The 22,690-nt window shown below is 38.6% G+C and overlaps 1 protein-coding gene across 26 annotated transcripts in view; it reads right to left on the bottom strand.

Moving 5' to 3' along the window:
- The window catches only part of BAZ2B (bromodomain adjacent to zinc finger domain 2B), a 413,832-nt gene that overhangs the window by 320,233 nt on the left and 70,909 nt on the right, over nt 1-22,690 (bottom strand). For 23 of the 26 annotated variants that reach the window (XM_050752835.1, XM_050752839.1, XM_050752838.1 and 20 more), the window contains exon 4: nt 15,570-15,711. The exons of 2 other annotated variants lie outside the window; for them this stretch is intronic. The gene's annotated coding sequence lies outside the window, so the exon portion shown is untranslated. The remainder of the gene's footprint in view (nt 1-15,569; nt 15,712-22,690) is intronic. One more of the 26 variants, XM_050752837.1, reaches the window with a different exon arrangement.

Raw genomic sequence — 22,690 nt, 5'->3', positions numbered from 1 at the left:
TGGCTTAAGGTTCAAATGCATAATTTAATCCTGAGTTTTCCATGCTCTGCATTCCTTTCAAGCTATAATTTGAGTAACTACCTAATAACTGTAATAAGGACAATAATTTCCTTATAATATATTATTAACTCATATTTAATTAACTCGGAGGCCAAGCTCTGTACATGTGTGACTGGGTCAACAGTTCTATAATCTCAAAATTTACTAATAATGTTCCAGAAGAAAAATATAGATTAAAATATAAGTATGAATGCACTTAGTATCTAAGTCTTCTATCCCAAGTCACATACAAAAAAGTTAATGCATTGTTCTATAATGGTGGTCATTAAATAAATAATATTTTTAAGTATGTGTAACTAAAAAATGGAATTCAGTGATATTTCTATGTGTAAAGTATTGAATATTAATATTTTAACAATCTATTACTGACACTTTACCTAATCATTAGCATTACTGTTGAAAATATTTAATTTTGAAAAGATAAGGAAAATGTGCTAGATTCAAGTTATCTTGATTTTCATAAAGAATTCTCCCAAAATATACTTTGCTTGAAATAAAGTTAAGTGGCACATTGTAACTTGAATAATTAAGAATACATCCTTTACTTAAATACTTCAAACAATATACTGCAAAGCATGGTTCAATTTTTGGTGACAATAATATTTTGAAAATTGGCATTGCAGATGCCACACTGGTTTCCCAAACAGTGGTTTCATAAGGATATGTAATTTATATTGCCTGGATTTTAGAAAAGAAAGCTGTGAAAAAAAAAATTTTAAGTAATAAAATTCATTAATTTAAATTGTGGAAATATGTCTAATCAACAGAAAAAACAGAATATATGTAATGAAAGTGATTACTATATAAAAACTCAAATCATTCCCCTGAGTAATTTTAGAATCATAATTCAAAAATTTTTATAAGAATATGTATATGCAGTTTCAAGCTGGAGCCACATACAACGCAGAGTTGTCTTTTACTTGATTGTACAAGGAAGTAACTTATAACAAAATAATCTTATCAAAAGGTTGGAAAAAAGGAGAAAAGGGGTGACAGTGAAAACCTTGATTTTAATGTCTTTTAAAAACATTTTAAAACATATTTATTATGAAGGGCTCGTTATATACTTCAGGAAATATCTGTGACATTCTCAATGATGAAGTTATGTAGAAATCAATAATTAACAAAATAGTTGGTAAACGACTGACAGATATCTCAAATTCATAAATATTTCTCTATTTCAGTAAAACTCAATAAAAACTTTAATTTTATATTAAAATATATGTTTAAAATTACTTAATATTATTTGGTAATTCAGATATACTATTCAATTTAATCTGTACTTTTAAACTGATTCTTCTTAAAAAAGAAATGATGTCCTAGAAATTTTAAACTGAATTACTCCAAGTATTTGATACCTTCTTACTAAGAAATTGTGCTTAAATTATTTTAAAAATATGATTCCTTCCCTTTTTTCATGTTATCATACTTGATCTTTTCAGAGATTATAACATAATCATACAGTTGAGGGCGAAAACTTCAGATAAAATAATTGCTATAGTTATAAAATAACTTAACTCCCAACAACACTTAGTCTTCTACCCAAGATCATCATCTATATTAGTACTGCATTATGTACATAATTGTAAAAGAATTTAATGATCAAGCAGATCTTTTCCAATTTTAATGAATAATTAACTCTGAAATTCTATATCTATTTACCCATCCCACAGACTAATTATGCCACCAATATGGACTAAATTGTTGCACTTTCTTCTATAAAGCAGCATCTGTTTTTAGGACAAAGACAGAACTTCTTAAATAGGTAGATATAGAGAGAGAGTTGGATGGCTATCTAATTTACTACTGTGGGTATTGTAGATGGTTTCTCAAAGAGTAAGGAATTGCCATGTACAGAGAATGAAGTCTAAGAAGGCTGACTACAAAGAAAAACAAACGAGAGATCTCAACAGTATAACAAGCTGGCCACTGTTATATCTTGTTTCTGTTTCAGTCACTACAGACTAATGAAGCTTTATTTGTTTTCATTCATTGAACAAACATTTGAGTGCTTGCTATATGCTACGTGCTATGCTAGAGGCTGGAAAAACATGAAAAGCTCACATTTTGGTTGATGTGGAAAGTGTGAAATTCCTGGGAGATTAGAGACTCATATAAATCACATTATAAAGATACAAATAATAAAGTTTTGTGAGAATAAAGAGGATAAGGCAACTAATTCTCACTGGGAGACTAGAAAAGGCTTTATCAAAGAGATGCCATTTGAATTGCATCTTATATACTGAGAGCTTACCAGGCAAAGAAGTTCAGGGTGGGAGGTGGTCTTCTAAATGAAAGAAACAATAAGTGTAAATATGCAGAGATACTAGATCTGGTGTCTATCCACTAGTGAGAAATTCTGTATGCGGGAATATTCAGTATGGGGAAGGATAGAGATAAAGGGATGATAGGGATGTCATGACCAAGATGAAGGCTGGCACCTGAGAGTAAAAGGCCTAAGTACCATGGTAAAGTGGTCGAATTTATCCTAAGAGCCAACAAAGGCTAGCAAAGGAGTGGTATGATGAACCTTGTTTTGAGGGAACAATAACTGTATAGGCAGTGCAAATGATAGACTGCAGCATGAAGGGATTGCTTAACAGTCCATAAGAATGATGGTAAGAGACAGTGGCGTTGGAGATTTACAGCCAGATATTTCTGAGGTAAAATTTCAGTTTGGTGACTAACTGAAAATAGAATTAAGGAAGAGGAAGGAGTGAAAGAGGACTAGAGAAATTTCTGGCTTACAGTAGATGGTGGAGTCATTAACTATGGGCCAGAATACATAAGGGAAAACAAATCATAAAGTAGTCTGGAATTAAAACCTGGCTATGATGCTTTATAGGCCTCTTTTAAAAATAGGATTATCAGAATCAACTGTAGAGATTGTTTTAAATATCTAGAATTGTCCCCAGTGTCCAGAATTCACTATGTGAATTTAAATGTCCCTAACGTCCAGAATTCACTATGTCTGGGTGGGGATCAAGTATTTCTTTTCCTCTTTAACTCTAAAGGTGCTTCTGATAAACATCCCTGATTAAGAACACGGCTGTAAGCATAAATTTGTTATAAAATTCAGTTGGAAAAAGAAACAAGAAAAACACAGGAAATCTTGAAAAAGAGAGCTTTGCCGGGGGTGGAGGGGACAATCATAACAGATACTAAAGCATTATAAAACCTTTAAAACTTAATAGTTAACACTGGCACATGCATAAAAAAACAATAAAACATAATAGAAAAATGAGAAATTGACCCAAGTACATATGGAAATTTAGTATAGATAAAAGCTGTATCTCAAAACAGTGAGGAAGAGATGGAGTTTTTGATAATTGGTGTTCAAGGCCACGCATGGTAGCTCATGCCTGTAATCCCAGCACTTTGGGAGGCCAAGGTGGGAGGACTGTTTGAGGTCAGGACCAGCCTGGGCAACATAACTAGATCCTGTCTCTACAAAAAAAATTAAAATTAGCTAGGTGCTGGGCGCGGTGGCTCACACCTGTAATCCCAGCACTTTGGGAGGCCAAGGCAGGCGGATCACCTGAGGTCAGGAGTTGAGACCAGCCTGACTAACATGGAGAAACCCCATCTCTATCAAACATTACAAAATTAGCCAGGCGTGGTGGCACATGCCTGTAATCCCAGCTACATGGAAGGCTGAGGCAGGAGAACTGCTTGAACCCGGGAGGAGGAGGTTGCAGTGACCTGAGATCATGCCATTGCACTCCAACCTGGGCAACAAAAGCAAAACTCCATCTCAAAAAAAAAAAAAAAAATTAAGCATGGTAGTGCATGCCTGTAGTCCCAGCTACCAAGGAGGCCAAGGCAGAAGGATCACTTGAGTCCAAGAGGTCAAGACTGAAGTCATGATTGTGTCACTGCACTCCAGCCTGGGCAACAGAGTGAGCACTGTCTAAAAACAAAGTGGTGTTCAAATAACTGGGTATTCATAAGGAAAAGGATAAACTTGGATCTGTTCCAAAAATAAAACTGAAAAAGATCAGATATTTGAACATGAAGAATTGAACCTATACAAATACTAGAAAAAATTGTGGGAGGATTCCCCAATAATTAGAGAGTAAAGAAAACTTTCCCAGCAATGGTCAAAACCAGATGCAATAAAGGGAAATATTGGTAAATCTTACTACATAAAATAGCTTTTCTATAACCAAAACCAAAACACTACAAGCAAACTATAAAGACAAATGACAAACTGTAAAGAAATACTTGCAACTTATATGAGACAGTTGAATAACCTTATATGTAAAGCCTGCCTAGAAACAGAGAAGAAAAAGGCTAACAACCTGATAGCAAAATGACTAGAGAGATAAGCAGCCATTTTAGAGAAAAAGAAATGGGGCCGGGTACAGTGGCTCATGCCTGCAATGCCAGCACTTTGAGAGGTTGAGGCAGGCAGATAATTGAAGACCAGCCTAGCCAACACGGTGAGACTGTCTCTACAAAAAATACAAAAAGTAGTGGGGCATGGTGGTGTGTCCATCTTCCCAGCTATTCGAAGCCTGGGAGGTCCAGGCTGCAGCAGGCCATGATCAAACCACTGGACTCCAGCTAGGGTGATAGAGTGAGATCCTGTCTCAAAAAAAAAAAAAAAAAGAAGAAAGAAAGAAAGAGAAGGAGGAAAGGAAAGAAAGGAAGAAAGAGGAAAGAAAAGAAAGGAAGAGAGAAGGGAAGAGAACGGAAGGAAGAGGGGAGGGAGAGAGGAGAGGGAAGGAAAGGGAGGGAAAGGGAAAGAAAAAGATGAAGGAAGGAAGGAGAGAGGAAAGGAGGAAGGAAAAGGAAAGAAGAGAGAAAGAGAGAAAGAGCAAGAACATGCACGAGAGAGTGAGCTGGGTGCAGTGGCATACACCTGTAGTTGCAGGTACTTGGGAGGTTAACTTAAAAAGATCACTTGAGTCTAGGTGTCTGAAGTTGTAGTGCACTATAATTAACCACTGCATTACAGCCTGGGCAACATGCAGGACCCTGTCTCAGGAAAAAAAAAAAAAAAAAAAAATACACACAAAAGAAATGCCCAAGGGCATTTAAGGGGAACCAATTCCCCTTAAATGAAAACATTCGTAACCTTGCTTATAGTAAGAGAAATGCACATTAAGAATTACTGAGATGCCGGGCATGGTGGCTCATGCCTGTAATCCCAGCACTTTGGGAGGCCGAGGCGGGCGGATCACCTGAGGTCGGGAGTTCGAGACCAGCCTGACTAACATGGAGAAACCCTCTCTCTACTAAAAATACAAAATTAACCAGGCATGGTGGCACATGCCTGTAATCCCAGCTACTAAGGAGGCTGAGGCAGGAAATTCGCTTGAACCTGGGAGGTGGAGGTTGCAGTGAGCCAAGATCGTGCCATTGCACTCCAGCCTGGGCAACAAGAGCAAAACTCCGTCTCAAAAAAAAAAAAAAGAATTACTGAGATACTATTTCTCATCCTTCAGATGCCCAAAAGTCCAAGTTTTACAAAACAAGCTGTTAGTGAGTGAGGCTCCTGCAGAAAAAAAGGGGCAGTTTTTTGTTTCTTTTTTTTTTTTTCTTCTTTTTGGAGTACAAAATGGAAAAACCCCAGCAAGGGAGAATTTGGCAGTATGTAACAAAGTTACATACGTGTTTATTTTATTTTTGCTAGCAAATTTCACTTCTAAGAATCTGACCAACACTGACAAAAATATGAAAATAGGTATATATACGGGAAGTTATTCATTGAAGCACTGTTACAGCAAAAACCTGGAAATAATCCAAATTATGTGTCATAATGAAATGGTTGAATTAATTATGGTACATTCACACAGTGGAGTACTATGCAATTTTTAAAAAGGCGTGAGGCGGAGCCCAGCAAGCTAAGATCCAATGGCTTGAAATTCTCGCTGCCAGCACAGCAGTCTGAAGTCAACCTGGGACACTTGAGCTTGGTGGGGTGAGGGGCGTCCGCCATTGATGAGACTTGAGTGGGTGCTTTTACCCTCACAGTGTAAACAAAGTTGCTGGGAGGTTTGAACTGGGTGGAGCCCACCACAGCTCAGCAAGGCCTCTGTGGCCAGACTGCCTCTCTAGATTTCTCCTCGCTGGGCAAGGCATCTCTGAAAAAAAGGCAGCAGCCCCAGTCAGGGTCTTATAGATATAACCCCCAACTCCCTGGGACACAGCACCCGGGGGCAGGGGCGGCTGTGGGCACAGCTTCAGAAGTAAACGTCCCTGCCTCAGCAGCGGATATCCCAGCACAGCGTTTGAGCTCTGCTAAGGGTCAGACTGCCTCCTCAAGCGGGTCCCTGACCCCTGTGCCTCCTGATGGGGAGACACCTCCCAGTAGGGGCTGACAGACACCTCAAATAGGAGAGGTCTGGCTGGCATCTGGAAGGTGCCCCTCTGGGACGAAGCTTCCAGAGGAAGGAACAGGCAGCAATCTTTGCTGTTTGCAGCCTCCGCTGGTGAGACCCAGGCAAACAGGGTCTGGTGTGGATCTCCAGCAAACTCCAGCAGAGGGGCCTGACTGTTAGAAGGAAAACTAACAAACAGAAAGGAATAGCATCAACATGAATAAAAAGGATATCCACTCAGAGACCCCATCCAAAGGTCACCAACATGAAGCACCAAAGGTAGATAAATCCATGAAGATGGGTAGAAACCAGCCCAAAAAGGCTAAAAATTCCGAAAACAGAATGCCTCTTCTCCTCCAAAGGACCACAACTCCTCGCCAGCAAGGGAACAAAACTGGATGGAGAATGAGTTTGACTAACTGACAGAAGTACGCTTCAGAAGGTGGGTAATAACAAACTCCTCCAAGCTAAAGGAGCATGTTCTAACCCAATGGAAGGAAGCTAAGAATCTTGAAAAAAGGTTACAGGAACTGCTAACTAGAATAACCAGTTTAGAGAAGAACGTAAATGATCTGATGGAAATGAAAAACACAGCACGAGAATGTCGTGAAGCATACACAAGTATCAATAGCTGAATTGATCAAGCGGAAGAAAGGACATCAGAGATTGAATAGCAACTTAATAAAATAAAGCGAGAAGACAAGATTAGAGAAAAAAGAATGAAAAGGAATTAACAAAGCCTCCAAGAAATATGGGACTATGTGAAAAGACCAAACCTACATTTGACTGGTGTGCCTGAAAATGACAGAGAGAATAGAACCAAGTTGGAAAACACTCCCCAGGATATTATCCAGGAGAACTTCCCGAACCTAGCAAGACAGGCCAACATTCAAATTCAGGAAATACAGAGCACAACCCAAAGATACTCCTTGAGAAGAACAACCCCAAGACACATAATCGTCAGATTCACCAAGGTTGAAATGAAGGAAAAAATGTTAAGGGCAGCCAGAGAGAAAGGTCGGGTTACTCACAAAGAGAAGCCCATCAGACTAAGAGTGGATCTCTCTGCAGAAACCCTACAAGCCAGAAGAGAGTAGGGGCCAATATTCAACATTCTTTTTTTTTTTTTTTTTTTTTTTTTTTTTTTTTTTTTTTTTTTTTTGAGACGGAGTCTCGCTGTGTCTCCCAGGCTGGAGTGCAGTGGCGTGATCTCGGCTCACTGCAAGCTCCGCCTCCCGGGTTCACGCCATTCTCCTGCCTCAGCCTCCCAAGTAGCTGAGACTACAGGCGCCCGCCACCACGCCCGGCTAGTTTTTTGTATTTTTAGTAGAGACGGGGTTTCACCATGTTAGCCAGGATAGTCTCGATCTCCTGACCTCGTGATCCACCCGCCTCGGCCTCCCAAAGTGCTGGGATTACAGGCTTAAGCCACCGCGCCCGGCCTCAACATTCTTAAAGAAAAGAATTTTCTACCCAGAATTTCATATCCCGCCAAACTGAGCTTCATAAGCGAAGGAGAAATAAATCTTTTACAGACAAGCAAATGCTGAGAGATTTTGTTACCACCAGGCCTGCCTTACAAGAGCTCCTGAAGGAAGCACTAAACATGGAAAGGAATAACCGCTACCAGCCACTGCAAAAACATGCCAAATTGTAAAGGCCTTTGACACTATGAAGAAACTGCATCAACTAACAGGCAAAATAACCAGATAGCATCATAATGACAGGCTCAAATTCACATGTAATACAAACCTTAAATGTAAACAGGCTAAATACCCCAATTAAAAGACACAGACTGGCAAAATGGGTAGAGTCAACACCCATTGGTGTGCTGTATTCAGGAGACCCATCTCACATGCAAAGACACACATACTCAAAAATAAAGGGATGGAGGAATATTTACCAAGCAAATGGAAAGCAAAAAAAGCAAGTGGTTGCAATTCTACTCTCTGAGAAAACAGACTTTAAACCAACAAAGATCAAAAGAGACAAAGAAGGCCATTACATAATAGTAAAGGGATCAATACAACAAGAGGAGCTAACTATCCTAAATATATATACACCCAATACAGGAGCACCCAGATTCATAAAGCAAGTTCTTAGAGACCTACAAAGAGACTTAGACTCCCACACAATAATAGTGGGAGACTTTAACACCCCACTGTCAATATTAGATAGATCAACAAGACAGATAATTAAGAATATTCAGGACTTGAACTCAGCTCTGGGCCGAGCGGATCTAATAAACATCTACATAACTCTCCACCCCAAATCAACAGAATATACATTCTTCTCAGCACCATGTCACACTTATTCTAAAATTGACCACATAAGAAGTAAAACACTCCTCAGCAAATACAAAAGAATGGAAATAATAACAAACACTCTCTGACCACGGTGCAATCAAATGAGAATTCATGATTAAGAAACTCACTCAAAACCACACAACTGTGTCCCTGGGACACAGCCCCTGGGGGAAGGGGCGGCTGTGGGCACATTGAACAACCTGCTCCTGAATGACTGAACAACCTGCTCCTGAATGACTACTGGGTAAATAACAAAATTAAGGCAGAAATAAAGATATTCTTTGAAACTAATGAGAACAAAGACACAACATACCAGAATCTCTGGGACGCATTTAAAGCAGTGTGGAGGGAAATTTATAGCACCAAATGCCCACAAAAGAAAGGAGGAAAGATCTAAAATTGACACTCTTAACATCACAATTAAAAGAACTAGAGAAGCAAGAGGAAACAAATTCAAAAGCTAGCAGAAGATAAGAAATAATTAAGACCAGAACAGAACCAAAGGAGATAGAGACATGAAAAACCCTTCAAAAAATCAGTGAATCCAGGAGTTGGTTTTTTGAAAAGATCAAAAATAGACCACTTGCCAGACTAATAAAGAAGAAAAGAGACAAGAATCAAATAGACACAATAAAAAATGATAAAATGGATGTCACCACGGATCCCGTAGAAATACAAACTACCATCAGATCACACTATAAACACCTCTATGCAAATAAACTAGAAAATCTAGAAGAAATGGATAATTTCACAGACACATATACCCTCCCAAGTCTAAACAAGGAAGACGTTGAATCCCTGAATAGACCAATAACAAGTTTTGAAATTGAGGCAGTAATTAATAGCCTACCACACAAAAAAAGTCCAGGACCAGATGGATTCACAGCTGAATTCTACCAGAGGTACAAAGAGGAACTGGTACCATTCCTTCTGAAACTATTCCAAAGAACAGAAAAAGAGGGAATCCTCCCTCTTTTTATGAGGCCTGCATCGTCCTGATACCAAAACCTGGCAGACACACAACAAAAACAGAAAATTTCAGGCCAATATCCTTGATGAACATCAATGTGAAAATCCTCAATAAAAAACTGGCAAACCAAATCCAGCAGCACATCAAAAAGTTTATCCACCACGACCAAGTCAGATTCAACCCTGGGATCCAAGGCTGGTTTAACATATGCAAATCAATAAACGTAATCCATCACATAAACAGAACCAATGACAAAAACAACATGATCATTTCAACAGATGCAGAAAAAGCCTTTGATAAAATGCAAAACTCCTACATGCTAAAAACTCTCAATGAACTACGTTGTTAATGAAACATATCTCAAAATAGTAAGAGCTATTTAAGACAAACCCACAATGAATATCATACTAAATGGGCAAAATTTGGCAGCATTCCCTTTGAAAATTAGCACAAGACAAGGATGCCCCCTCTCACCACTCCTATAACATAGTACTGGAAGTTCTGGCCAGGGCAATCAGGCAAGAGAAAGAAATAAAGGGTATTCAAATAGGAAAAGAGGAAGTCAAATTGTCTCTGTTTGCAGATGACATGATTGTATATTTAGAAAACCTCATCTTCTCAGCCTAAAATCTCCTTAAGCTGATAAGCAACTTTAGCAAAGTCTCAGGATACAAAATCAATGCGCAAAAATCACAAGCATTCCTATACTCCAATAACAGACAGAGAGCCAAATCATGAGTGAACTCTCATTCACAATTGCTACGAAGAGAATACAATACCTAGGAATCCAACTAACAAGGGATGTGGAGGACTGCTTCAAGGAGAACTACAAACCACTGCTCAAGGAAATAAGAGGCGATACAAACAAATGGAAAAACATTCCATGCTCATGGATAGGAAGAGTCAATATTGTGAAAATGGCCATACTGCCCAAAGTAATTTATAGATTCAATGCCATCCCCATCAAGCTACCAGTGACTTTCTTCACAGAATTAGAAAAAACTACTTTAAATTTCATAATGGAACCAAAAAAGAGCCCGCATGGCCAAGACAACCCAGGCAAAAAGAACAAAGCTGGAGGCATCATGCTACCTGACTTCAAACTGTACTACAAGGCTACAGTAACCAAAACAGCACAGTACTGGTACCAAAACAGATATATAGACCAATGGAACTGAACAGAGACCTGAGAAATAACACCACACATCTACAACCATCTGATCTTTGACAAACCTGACAAAAACAAGAAATGGGGAAAGGATTCCCTATTTAATAAATGGTGCTGGGAAAACTGGCTAGCCATATGCAGAAAACTGAAACTGGACCACTTCCTTACACCTTATACAAAAATTAACTCAAGATGGATTAAAGACTTAAATGTAAGACCTAAAACCATAAAAACCCCAGAAGAAAACCTAGGCAATACCATTCAGGACATAGGCAAGCGCAAAGACTTCATGACTAAAACACCAAAAGTAATTGCAACAAAAGCCAAAATTGAGAAATGGGATATAATTTAAAAAGAGCTTCTGCATAGCAAAAGAAACTATCATCAGAGTGAATAGGAAACATACAGAATGGGAGAAAATTTTTGCAATCTATCCATCTGACAAAGGGCTAATATCCAGAATCTACAAAGAACTTAAACAAATTTACAAGAAAAAAACAAATAACCCCATCAAAAAGTGGGGTGGGTGAAGGATATGAACAGGCACTTCTCAAAAGAACACATTTATGCAGCAAACAAACATATGAAAAAAAGCTCATCATCACTGGTCGTTAGAGAAATGCAAATCAAAATCACAATGAGCTACCACCTCATGCCAGTTGGAATGGAAATCATTAAAAAGTCAGAAAACAACAGATGGCTGGAGAGGATGTGGAGAAATAGGAATGCTTTTACACTGTTGATGGGAGTGTAAATTAGTTCAACCATTGTGGAAGACAGTGTGGCAACTCCTCAAGGACCTAGAACTAGAAATACCATTTGACCTAGCAATCCCATTAGTGTGTATATACCCGAAGGATTATAAATCATTCTACCATAAAGACACATGCACACGTATGTTTATTGTGTCACTATTCACAATAGCAAAGACTTAGAACTAACCCAAATGCCCATCAATGATAGACTGGACAAAGAAAATGTGGAACACATACAACATGGAATACTATGTGGCCACAAAAAAGGATGAGTTCATGTCCTTTGCAGGGACATGGATGAAGCTGGAAACCATCATTCTCAGCAAACTAACACAAGAACAGAAAACCAAACACTGACTGATCTCACTCATAAGTGGGAGCTGAGTGGGAGATGAGAAAACATGGACACAGCAAGGGGAATATCACACAATGGGGCCTGTTGGGGAGGGTGGGGGGCTAGGGGAGCGATAGCATTATGAGAAATACCTAATGTAGATGATGGGTTGATGAGTGCAGCGAACCACCATGGCATTTTTATACCTATGTAACAAACCTGCACATTCTGCACATGTACCCCACAACTTATAGTATAATAAAAAATAAAATATAAAGAAATAAAAATTAAAAAGCATGAGGGACATATACAGTATGAAGCACTTTACAGTGAATTCCAGTATTTATTGTTAAGTGAAGAAAGCAAGTTGGAGAAAAACGTAGTATAGTATGTCACCATTCATCTAAATATTTACTTATTTTTTAATTGAAAGGATAAAACCTTAAAAAAAACATGGTTACCTAAAAGGAGGAAGAGAGCAGAGTAGTAAAAATAGAAACAGTACAGTATGTGGGTATCTCATAAAACCTGTATTGTAGATGTGAATTTGGGACCATATAAAGTCATTTACATTATTATAAAACAGAAAGAAAGTTAAAAAGCAGGCCAGGTGCAGTACCTTGCATCTGTAATCCCAGTGCTTTGGGAGGCCAAGGCAGGAGGATTGCTTGAGCCCAGGAGTTCAAGGCTGCAGTGGGCTATGACCACACCACTAAAAGCCTGGGCAACAGAGTGAGATTGCATCTCACAAAAACCAAAAAAACAAAATACAATCCCATAAAAGTGAAACCCAAATAAACAAATGAACTTACTTGTATGTGAAGTTGGTGGCATAACCATAGAGAATTATTCCAAGTGACTTTAAAACACAACAGCTAAAAACACACTAATTTAACAGTATATAGTATTCAAAGCAACAAGACAAAACAGCAACTGAAATTATCAGGAACCATATTCTTAGGCTGTTACTGGTGGTGTTATTGTAACATTGTTGCACGCACAGTCTGAGAAAAAGCAAGTGGCCAGGCCCAGTGGCTCACGGTGTGTAATCCCAACATTTTGAGAGGCCTAAGTAGGAGGATTGTTTGAGCCCAGGAGTTAGAGACCAGCCTGGGCAATGTGGTGAAACCCCAACTTTACAAACAATTTTAAATATTACCCGGGCATGGTGGTACACACTTGTAGTCCCAGGTACTCAGGAGGTTGAGGTGGAAGGACTGCTTGAGCCCAGGAGGTCAAAACTACAGTGAGTCATGATTGTGCCACTGCATTCCAGCCTGGGCAACAGAGCAAGGCCCTGTCAAAAAATAAATGAATAAATAAATAAAAAGAAAAGAATGAATACGCTGGTGTTTTTGGGAAATAAATTTTTGAGTTGCATAAAAACTCTGTGATGCTGAATTTAAAATGTATGTGTTAGAATGAACTCATTATATATTTTATACTTAAAAATACATATTTCTTACTTGCATACTGTAAATACCTAGAAACAGGGACCAGTGTATAGCAACGAGCACACACCCACAGTATACAGATTATGGTCTCTATACATCAACTGCCCCTAAAAAATGCCATGAAGCAATGGCTGACTCCACATTTGGGTCAAGAAATATTAAAAAATGAGCTTAGAATACCTGTCACACCAGTAAGCATGGAAATTATGAAAGATTATTGGTGTCATGTCAAAAGGACTTGGTAGCCAATTTGAAGGGTCCAATATGAGGTGGCTCCCATTGGCCAAAGATGAGACAATTTGAATGTTAACAATAACCCCAAAGTATCTGATACAATGTGATAATTACTCTAATATAAATATTCAAAGTAAAATGAGTACACAATTTACTCAGTAAGGAATGACTACTTTTTCTGGGTGGAGACAGGGGAAGGAGAATACATATTCTCAGTGTGTTAAAGAAGCCACCTGACAGTGATTAAACCATGTTTGCATCATAGGTTGTCCTCACATATTATCTTCAGCATTAAAATTCATAATAGTTTAGCCCTGCAGGACAGTTTCAAGCTATTCATGGTACTACCACACGCCATTTGGGAAAGCTCCCTGAAATCACTAAAATCGTCTTTTTTAGGGCCACGAGGAAATGTTATCTCATATCTGATTTTAAAAATTCATGACTACCTTCTCTCTTGACAGCCAGTATCTTTCAGGTTGGAAACCAGAGTTTTATATTCACTGCCTATTTATTTTCACTGTATTGTTTTTTTTTTTTTTTTTTTAGGTAGAGTCTTACTCCGTCACCCAGGTGGGAGTGCAGTGGCATGATCTCGGCTCAGCTTCCCAGGTTTAAGCAATTCTTGTGCCTCAGCCTCCCGAGTAGCTGGAATTACAGGAACATACCACCATGTCCAGCTTATTTTTGTATATGTAGTAGAGATGAGGTTTTGGCATGTTGGCCAGTCTGGTTTTGAACTCCTGACCTCAGGTGATCCAACCACCTCGGGCTCCCAAAGTGCTGGGATTACAGGTGTGAGACACCGTGCCCAGCCATATTTTCACTGTATTCTAAAAAATACATACACAAGGACCAAAATTCAATAACGAGTACAATTTTCACTATTACCTTTAATAAGAGAAGCAATATCAGAGTTCACATTTATAGACAATTATGTTCTAGGAATAGCACAGTGTGAGAATATTCTAGCGCAATTTCTTTAACTAATGTAATGGTGATCTTTCTTGTTCCTTAGCTGCTGCTCTGTTAATACTGATCTCAACACATCATTTTTAGAAAACTTTTTTGACCCACAAAATAATCACAAGTCAATTTTTAAAAATCTCATCCCCTTTTTGCATGAATTTTCAATACGAAAGGAACAAGTTGTCAAGTACTTCCCCCCCATATGAACTGCATACAGATCAAAGATTTGCTCATACCCTTCACATAGAAAATCTGCATCCAACTGTAATGGTAATTATTCATTAGCATGCACATGTTAGAATAACTGTGCTTTCATATTATATATTGTTAATATTATAATGTCCAAAAGTATCACGTGTATAAAGAGTTTTGACGAGTTGATTTTTGCCTTCAATATAGACAAAATATTATTTTGCTGCTGGTTTAATGAATTTACCAACTGTGTGGTTTTATGTCGGATTTTACTCTGAGGAGTGCAATACTGAATAACTTCCTTAGCTTTAGTTTCTTCTCCACCTTTGAAGACAAAAATACTAAAAAGCATTATTTTCTGCTTATTGTGGAAAGTGTTTACTGTTTTACCAGCAATGTTTACGGAAAATGTCACTGAGTTTTGTTTAAAAGATAGTCAATGACTTTAAAATATCCCTAACCTGAATGACTTAAAATTACTTTTTAAAACGTCTCTCTTTTTCCCTCCATATATTTAATGAAGAGACAATCCAAAGAGAGGCAAATTATCTTTGGAGAAACAAAACAAATGGCAGAAGTCACATGGCTACAAGGTGCTACAAACAGGACTTTTTCAAATAGCAAAGAAAAATGGCCATACCATGAGCAGTTTAGTGTGGCTACAGTCGAGGAATAGAAAGAAGACATGTCCGCTGGAATTGTGTGGCAACTTTAATGTGCAGCTTTGGGTAGAGGAATGGGATTCAGTTGTATGAGATTTTCTGGGAGGTTTACCCTATCTACTCAGAGAAGGGAACATACCTTGTTCTCACTGAGAGATAATCCTTGGAATTTAGATCATTCCCTCAATTCAAGAGTCCTGAAGCTTCTGCTTCTGCCAATAAATCAGTATTAATTCTTCACTTTTCAGCTTTTAGTCATCTCTTCTCAGCAGCTGTTTCTACTTTTACAGAGTAAGAGAAAGAAAAATGTAAAAAAAAAAAAAAAAAAAAAAAAAACCAGACCCCAAAACAAAAACTCCATGAATCTATTCCTCTACTATTTTAGGTATATTAATGATGTGTCTCAAGGTCACGGTTTTTTGAGAGCAGATGTGGCGCTGGGCGCCATACTATGCTTCAGGAAATTTCCTATTTCTTTCCTCGGCTATCATCTTTTGAAATGTATGATGAAATTCTATCCTGTTTGTTATTTCTGGTTGCTGCTGGTGAATAATTTGTTTCTTCTTTTTTTTCTTGTCTGGTTCTGCTATTCTACCCTTCCCCTTTTTAACATTGTTATAGTGCATATTTTTAGGTATCATAGGAGGACATTTCTGTAGCTTCTTTTTACCAGCTTTAAAAAGGAGTCTCTTTTCCTAATTGAAAAGATGCTTAATTGAAACCATGTGAATATCTAAAGCATTGTTTAGATAATAATACAAATGGCAAAGCTGATAATCAAGAGATATCTTACTCTTTAAAACATAAAGTCCCTGGCAACATAGGGAGACCCTATTTCTATAAAAAATTTTTAAAATAGCCAGGTGTGGTGGCACATGCCTGCAGTCTCAGATACTAGGGAGGCTGAAGTGGGAGGATTACTTAAGCCTGGGAGGTCAAGGCAGCAGTGAACCATGTTCATACCACTGCACTCCAGCCTAGGTGACAGAACAAGACTCCATCTCAAACAAAATAAAACAAAACAAATACAAAAACATAACGTGGGTAACGGGGCAGAGCATGGTGGCAGAATAGAAGCTTACACTGCTCAACCCCCAAATGGAACACCAAATTTTAATAACTATCTGCACACAGAAAATCACCATCACAAAATCAAAAGTAAGGTGAGCAATCACAGTACCTGGCTTTAACTTCATATTCCTGAAAGAAGCATTGAGGAGGGCAGGAGAGATGGTCTTGAATTGCCACTGCCTCCCTGCTCCCAACTCCTGACTGTAGTTGTGCTGCATGGAGAGAAACTCTCACCACTGTGGGGAGGGAGAATGCAGCTCCTGGGAGACTTACGCTAAACTCAGTGATGCCCTGTCATAGCAGAGAACAAAGCTGTGCTGGGCTTAGCTGGCACCTGTGCATGGAGGGGGCTTTTGGACTACAGCATTTGGATCAGAACTAGACAGAGGGAAATCACTCATCGCGGTGGTCAGCACTTGAGTTTCTCGACAAGCCTCACCACTGTGGGCTGAAGTGCTCTGGGGTCCTAGGTAAACTTGAAAGACAGTCTAGGACACAAGGACTGCAATTCCTAGGCAAATCCTAATGCTAGGCTGGGCTTAGAGCCGGTGAACTATGGTGGCATGTGACCTAGGAAGATACTAGTTGGGGTGGCTATAGGAGTGCTTATGCCATCCCTCTCCCAATCCAGGCAGTCTAGCTTGTAGTAATGAAAGAGACCTCCCTCCTTTTGCTTAAGGAGAGCTAAGAGTAATAAAGAGGACTTGGTCTTGCATATTGGAAACCAGCTCAATCACAATAGGATAGGGCACTGGGCAGAGTTGTGAGGCCCCCACTCCAGGCACCAGCTTCCAGATGACATTTTTAGACATACAAAAGGAAATCCACTACCTTCAAGGGAAGGACCCAGTCCTGGGAAGATTCATCACCTGCTGACTAAAGAGTCATTGGGCCCTGAATAACCAGCAGCAATACCTGGGGAGTACACACTGGGCCTCGGGCTCTGAGATGTACTGGCTTCAGGTGGGACCCAGCACATTCCCAGCTGTGGTGGCTACGGTGGCAGACTCCTTCTGTTTGAGAAAAGTAGAGGAAAAAGTAAAGGGGACTTTGTCTTGTAATCTTAGGTACCAGCTTGTACACAGTGGGGTAGAGCAACAAGCAGGCTCTAAGGGTCCCTCCGTCCAGGCCTAGGCTCTTGAAAAGAATTTCTGGACTTGCCCAGGGCCAGAGGGGAGCCCACTGTCCTGAGGGTGAGTCCCAGGCCTGGCAGCATTCACCACAAGCTGATAAAAGAGTCCTTGGGCTTGAACTGAACATCAGCTGTGGCCTGGCAGAACCCGCAAAGGACTAGTGTTGGTGCTGGCCACAAGGAGAAGCTCCTCTGCCTGTGGAAAGGAGAGGAAACACTGGGGAAGGCTTCTATATTGTGGTTTGAGTGCTAGCTTAGCCACAGTAAAATAAAACATCAGGTAAATTGCTAAGGCTTTTTATTTTTATTTTTTTAGAGACCCTCTGTCACCTAGGCTGGAGTGCAGTGGCATGAACACAGCTCACTGCAGCCTCAACCTCCCAGGCTCAAGCAATTCTCCCACCTCAGCCTCTCAAGTAGCTGGGACTACAGGTGCCCACTACCATGCCAGAGGAATTTTTTTTCTATTTTTCTGTAGAGACAGGGTTTCACCATGTTGCCTACACTGGTCTTGAACTTGTGAGCTCAAGCAGTCCATCTACCTCAGCCTCCCAAATTGTTAGGATTACATGTGTGAGCCACCACACCTGACTGTAAATTTCTAAAGTTTTTGACTCCAATCACTGGCTCCCAGACAGCATCTCCGGGGACCTGGAGGAACTCGCCACCCTGAAGGAAAGCTCCTTGGGCAAGGCCCATTGCTGTGCTGGCTTTAGGTCTGACCCACTGCAGTAAGAGTAGTGGTGGCTACAAGGGCACTCGCATCACCATACCCCCAGTTCCAGGTGATTCAGCACACACAGAGAGAGACTCTGTTTGTTTGGAAGAAAGTAAGAAAAAAGAACAATTCTCTGTGTGGTAATCCAGAGAATTCTGGCTTTTATCTACGACCACCAAGGTAATACCTTAGGCATGAGTCCACAAAAACCACAGCATTATTGGGCTTGAGGCCCAAGTCCCTTTGAATACCTAGAAAGACTTCTCAAGAACGACAGGCACAAACAAGCCCAGACTGTGGAGACTACAATAAATACCTAACTCTTCAATGTCCAGACATTGATGAACATCTATAAGCATCAACATCATCTAGGAAAGCATGACCTCACCAAATGAACTAAATAGGAGCAATCCTGGAAAAAAAGAGATATATGACCTTTCAGACAATGAATTCAGAATAGCTGTTGTGAGGAAACTTCAAAAAAATTCAAGATAACACAGAGTAGGCATTCAGAATTCTAACAGATAAGTTTAACGGAGAAATTGAAATAATTTAAAAGAATCAAGCAGAAATTCTAGAGTTGAAAATGCAGTTGACATGCTGAAGAATGCATCAGAGCTTTTTAATAGCAGACTTGATTAAGCAGAAAAAAAATGAGTGAGCTTGAAGACAAGTTATTTAAAAATACAAAATCAGAGGAGACAAAAGAAAAAAATAAAAATACAATGAGGTATGCCTACAAGATCTAGAAAATAGCATCAAAAGGGCAAATATAAGAGTTACTGGCCTTAAAGAGGAGGTAGAGAGAGATAGGGGTAGAAACTTTATTCATAGGGATATCAAAAAAATTTCCAAACTTAAAGACATCAACATTCAAGTACAAGAAGGTTACAGAACACCAAGCAGATTTAATCCAAAGAAGACTATCTCAAGAAATTTAGTAATCAAACTCCCAAAGGTCAAGAATAAATAAAAGATTCTAACAGCAGCAAGATAAAAAAAAATAAACAGCATACAATGGAGCTCCAATATGTCTAGCAGCAGACTTTTCAATGGAAACTTATAGGCCAGGAGAGAGTAGCATAACATATTTAAAGTGCTGGGAAAACACACACACACACACACACACACACACACACACACAAAGCAAAAAAACACTTTTACCCTAGCATACTATATCCAGCAAAAATATTCTTCAAATCAAGAAGGACAAATAAAGATGTTCCCAGACAAACAAAAGCTGAGGGCTTTCATCAAGACCAGACTTGTCCTACAAGAAATCTTAAAGGGATTTCCTCAATCTGAAAGAAAAGGACATTAATAAGCAAGAAGAAATCGTCTGAAGTTAAAAAACACTGGTAATGGTAAGCACATTTAAAAAACCCAGGATAGTATAACACTGTAATTTTGGTATGTAAATTACTCTTAAGTAGAAAGACTAAATGATAAACAGTCAAAAATAATAACTACAAGAACGTTTCTAGACATAGACAGTTACAATGAAACAAGGAGAAACCATAAAAAGTTAAAAAGCAGGGAGATGAACTTAAAGTATATTGCTTTATTAGTTTTCTCTCTCATATTTGTTTATGCAAGCAGTGTTAAGTTGTCATCAGTTTAAAATAGTGGGTTGTAAGGTAGTATTTGCAAGTTTCATAGTACTCTAAAATCAAAAAACAAACAATGGATGCACACAAAATAAAAATAAATTAAATCGTACCACTAGAAAAAAATCAAATTAACTAAAAGGAAGACAGGAAGGAAGGAGAGAAGGAGGAGAAGACCACAAAACAAATAAACAAACAAACCAGAAAACAAGTAGCAAAGTGGTAGGAGTTAGTCCCTACTTATCAATAATAACACAAATCTAAATAGACTAAACTCTCCAATCAGAAGACACAGAGTAGGTGAATGGATTAAAAAAAAATAAGACCCAGTGATTTGTTGCCTATAGGAAACACACTTCACCCATAAAGATACACATAGACTGAAAATAAAGGGATGGAAAAACACATTCATTTGGTGCCAATGGAAACCAAAAAAAGCAGTAATAGCTATATTGACATAGACTATCGGGGGAACCCACCCCCGATAGTTAACGTGGGTTCTTTTCTATTTCCCTAAGCATCTCCGCTGGTTTGAGAAACAAAGGGAAAGAGAACAAAAGAGAGAAATTTTAAAGCTGGGTGTCTGGGGGAGACATCACATATCGGCAAGTTCCGTGATGCTCTCTGAGCCGTAAAACCAGCAAGTTTTTATTAGCGATTTTCAAAACAGGAGGGAGTGCACGAATAGGGTGTGGATCACAGAGATCACATGATTCACAAGGTAATAAAATATCACAAAGCAAGTGGAGGCAGGGCAAGATCACAGGACCACAGGATGGAGTTAAATTAAAATTGCTAATGAAGTTTTGGGCACGCATTATCATTGATAACATCTTATCAGGAGACAGGGTTTGAGAGCAGACAACCTGTCTGACCAAAATTTATTAGGTGGGAATTTCCTCATCCTAATAAGCCTGGGAGCGCTACAAGAGACCGGGGCTTATTTCATCCCTTTGGCTTTGACGGTAAAAGACAGCCGCCTCCAAAGGGGCCGTTCATAGACCTACCCTCAGGGCACATTCTCTTTCTCAGGGATGTTCCTTGCTGAGAAAAAGAATTCAGCAATATTTCTCCTATTTGCTTTTGAAAGAAGAGAAATATGGCTCTCTTCCATCCAGCTCACCAGCAGTCAGAGTTTAAAGTCTTATTTCCCTTGTTCCCTGAACATTGCTGTTATCCTGTTCTTTTTTCAAGGTGCCCAGATTTCATATTGTTCAAACACACATGCTCTACAAACAATTTGTGCAGTTAACGCAATCATCACAGGGTCCTGAGGCAACATATATCCTCCTCAGCTTATGAAGATGATGGGATTAAGAGATTAAAGAAAAGACAGGCATAGGAAATCACAAGGGAATTGATTGGAGAAGTGATAAGTGTCCATGAAATCTTCACAATTTATGTTCAGAGACTGCAGTAAAGACAGATGTAAGAAATTATAAAAATATTAATTTGGGGAACTAATAAATGTCCATGAAATCTTCATAATTTATGTTCTCCTGCCATGGCTTCAGCCGGTCCCTCCGTTCGGGGTCCCTGATTTCCCCGCAACAATAGACAAAATAGATTTCAAAACAAAAACTGTAAGAAGAGATACAGAAGTTCATTACATAATCAGAAAGGTTCATTCAGCAAAGGATATAATAATTCTAAATACATATATACCCAACAATGGAGCAGCCAGATATATAAAGCAAATATTAGAACTAAAGGGAGAGAGAAATTCCAATACAATAATAGTGAATTCAAAATCCCATTTTCAGCATTGGACAGATCTCCCAGACATAAGATCAACAAAGAAACATCAGACTTAATCTGCTATACAGAAAAAAATGGGCCTCATAGCTATTTACAGAACATTTCATGCAACAGCTGCAGAATATACATTCTTCTTCTCGGCATATGAATCATTCTCAAGGATAGACCATAAATTAGGTCACAAAACAAATCTTAAAATATTAAAAAAAGAAACCTGAAATAATATCAAATACATTCTCTAACCACATGGAATAAAACCAGAACTCCATAATGAGAGGAATTTTGGAAACTATACAAACACATGAAGATTAAACAATATGCTCTTGAAAGGCCAGTGTGTCAATGAAAAATTAAGTAGGAAATTGAAAGCCTTCTTGAAACAAATAATGGAAACACAACATATCAAAACCTATGCAATACAGTGAAGGCAGTTGTAAGAAGGAAATTTATGGCTGTAAGTACCTACATCAAAAAGAAGAAAAACTTCAAATAAATAACCTAATGATGCATTTTAAAGAACTGGAAAAGCTCAGCATCATAAGACAGGATGAAATAATTAAAAAAAAAAAGAACTAGAAAAGCAGTAACAAATCAAATCCAAGATTAGTAGAAGAAAAGAAATAATAAAGCTCAGAGAAGAAATAAATGAAATAGAAATGAAGAAAATACAAAAAAATTAGCAAAACAAAAACATTGTTTTTTGAAGAAAATAAAATTGACAAACCTTTAGACAAAGGAAAAAAAACCAAATAAATAAAATCAGAGACGAAAAAGGAGACATTACAAATGATATTGCAGAAATTCAAAGGATTATAAGTGTCTACCAGGAGCAACTATATGCCAATAAATTGGAAAATTTAGAAGAAATGATTTATAGCCGCACTGTCTTCCACAATGGTTGAACTAATTTACACTCCCACTAACAGTGTAAAAGCATTCCTTTTTCTCCACAACCTCACCAGCATCTGTTATTT

The sequence above is a fragment of the Macaca thibetana genome, chromosome 12, assembly GCF_024542745.1.
Source record: "Macaca thibetana thibetana isolate TM-01 chromosome 12, ASM2454274v1, whole genome shotgun sequence".
In the NCBI taxonomy this organism is placed as follows: domain Eukaryota; kingdom Metazoa; phylum Chordata; class Mammalia; order Primates; family Cercopithecidae; genus Macaca; species Macaca thibetana.
This window is presented reverse-complemented; position numbering and strand designations above follow the sequence as displayed.